Raw genomic sequence first — 2,961 nt, forward strand, 5'->3', positions numbered from 1 at the left:
TTGATCTCAATCAACAAGAATAACATAAGAAAGCATAGAACAAACATCAAACATCAAATTCATCAACAAGAAATTGAAATTGCAAAAGAGAAATAAAATTAAACTATAACTTGAAATAGAAGAAAGAGTAATGACAATGTAACTATAAAGAGTAATAACAAGAGAATACTTACAATGGAATTAGCAAAATCTAAGATCAAAAATGGAAATGGAACTTGAATGTAAAACCCTAATAGAAACTCTAGTAGAGATTATGAAAAACTTAGAGAAAACTAAAACTAAAAACCTTCTACCACTACTTCTAAACTATACTAATGATATGCTATGTTATGTCCTTCATTTCCCTCCCAATATGAGCTAAAAGACTTCAAAAATGGGCCTCCAAAGCCCTCAAATTGCGAGTCACGTGCCTTTTTAATGAAGTCATGCGCAGACACTTGTGCGGACGCATAGGCGTGTGCGTCCGCACACTTTGTGAAAATCTCATTCTGTGCGTACGCACAAGTACCTGTGCGCACGCACACTCGGCGATGCTGGGCTGGATGCGCTCGAAATGAGCCACGCGCTCTTCTTGGGCTCCTGTGCGTACGCACAAGAGGCTTTGCGCACACACACGTCTCTGAACTCATCTCCTTTGATTCTTCATGTTTCCTCCACTTTGCATGCTCTTCTTCCATTTTCTCCAAACCATTCCCACCTTATACACCTGGAATCACTCACAAACAAGATCAAGACATCGAATGGAAGGCAAATGGAATAAAATATATCAAATTAGGCACAAAAGAGCATGTTTTCATAATCAAGCACAATTTAGGGGGAAAGTCCAAAAGCATGCTATTCAAGGGAATAAGTGCAAGTTTATGTGATGAAATCCATTCAATTCTAACAAAACATCATCATCAAATATGGATTCATCAGTTCTCTATTACTTGTGTCTCTTTTCTCAACCTCCGTTCTATCACCCTTTCTCATAACTTCATGGTATGACTTATAAGCTTGATCCCTCTATAGTTTCCGCAACTTTGTATATCCCCCTTATTCTTGTAGATAGGTACCAATGTGCTCTTTCTCCACTCATCGGACATCTTCTTTGACCTTAAAATCTCATTAAAAAGCTTAGTTAACCAGTTGATGCCTTTTTCTCCAAGACTCTTCCAAACCTCAATCGGGATATTATCAAGTCCTACTGCCCTGCCATTTTTTATCTGCTTTAGAACCTCTTTTACCTCGAAGTCTCGAATCCTTCGATATTAGTCAAAGTTTTGATCTTCTTTCCTTGTGCATAACCGATCAAGGCTCGGAAGAGTCTTCTGTCCCTCATTAAATAACTCATAGAAGTAGCTCTTCCACCTTTCATTAATCTTCTCCTCTTGAGCCAACGCTTCTCCATCCTTATCCTTAATGCACTTAACCTGATCCAAGTCTCTCGTTCTTCTTTCACGGCTCTTTGCGATTCTATATATACCTTTTTCTCCTTCTTTCGTGCCCAAAGACTGGTAGAGACCCTCATATGCTCTTGTTCTTGCTTCACTTATAGCCACTTTTGTCTCTTTCTTATCCGCCTTATATTTTTCCCAGTTATCTGCGTTGCGGCATAAAGACCACTCTTTAAAGCACTCCCTTTTTATCTTTATCTTTTCTTGTACACTCGCATTCCACCACCAGGACTCCTTGTCTCTTGGCCCTATTCCTTTAGATTCACCAAAGCTTTCTTTTGCTGTTCTTCTAATAACTTCTGCCATCTCCCTCCACATCTCTTCCGCGCTTCCATTCCCGTCCCACTTTGCCTCTTCTCCTACCCGTCTTAGGAAGCTTCATTGTTCCTTACCTTTCATCCGCCACTACCTTGTCCTTGGGTTCTTCCTATGATGTCTTTTCCTCAACTTTTGCTCAACGCAAAAATCCATGACGAGCACCCTATGTTGTGTTGTCAAACTCTCTCCCGGGATAATTTTACAATTAATGCAAAATTTTCGGTCGAGTCTCCTCAACAAGAAGAAGTCAATTTGAGAGTTTGTCATGCCACTCTTATAGGTTATAAAATGTTCGTCTCTCTTTTTAAAACATGTATTTGCGATGAGAAGATCAAAAGTTGAGGAAAAGTCCAAAATAGTTTTATCCTCGGCATTGATCACTCCGAAACCATGGCCTCCGTGAATACTCCCATATCCAGTCACTTCTCTCCCAACATGGCCATTTAAATCTCCTCCTATGAAAATCTTATCTCCCAAAGGTATGTCTTAAACCAAACTCTCTAGATCCTCCCAAACCCTTATCTTGTGTTGTTCGTCCGAACCCACTTGTGGTGCATAGGCGCTAATCACATGGAAATCACCTCTCTCCACTACAAGTTTGATAGAGATGATCCGACCTTCCACCCTCTTGACATCCACTATGTCCTTCTTCCACTGCTTATCCACAATTATTCCAACTCCATTCTTATTCTTCACCTTTCCTGTATACCAAAGTTTGAAAACAGAAGTATCCAACTCCCTAGCCTTCGCACCAATCCATTTTGTTTCTTGTAGGCACATAATGTTAATCTTCCTCCTTGTCATGGTGTCCACCACCTCCATGGACTTTCTTGTTAGAGTGCCTATGTTCCATGTCCCAAATCTCAACTTCCTGTCGCTCCAATCTTTACCTTTTACTTTGTGAACTAGCTTATTTACCCTCATCCATTTACGAAAATGCGAGAACCATTTAAAAAAAATAGTCAGATATTTATTTAAAAAAATGCTAGTTTATTTTTATTAATTTTTTAAAATATACACTCCTTTTTATTTTCTTGATTTCTTCACACACACAAAATATTTTTATCATAGAATTATCTTTATAAAATATAATATAATGAATAATAGGACGAGCATATTAGAGAGAGTGATAATAATATTAATTAATAACTTTATGAATAATATTATATATATTTTACATAATTATTTAATTAGATCCGTTTCTTAT

The sequence above is a fragment of the Arachis hypogaea genome, chromosome 5 (genome assembly GCF_003086295.3).
Source record: "Arachis hypogaea cultivar Tifrunner chromosome 5, arahy.Tifrunner.gnm2.J5K5, whole genome shotgun sequence".
Lineage (NCBI taxonomy): Eukaryota > Viridiplantae > Streptophyta > Magnoliopsida > Fabales > Fabaceae > Arachis > Arachis hypogaea.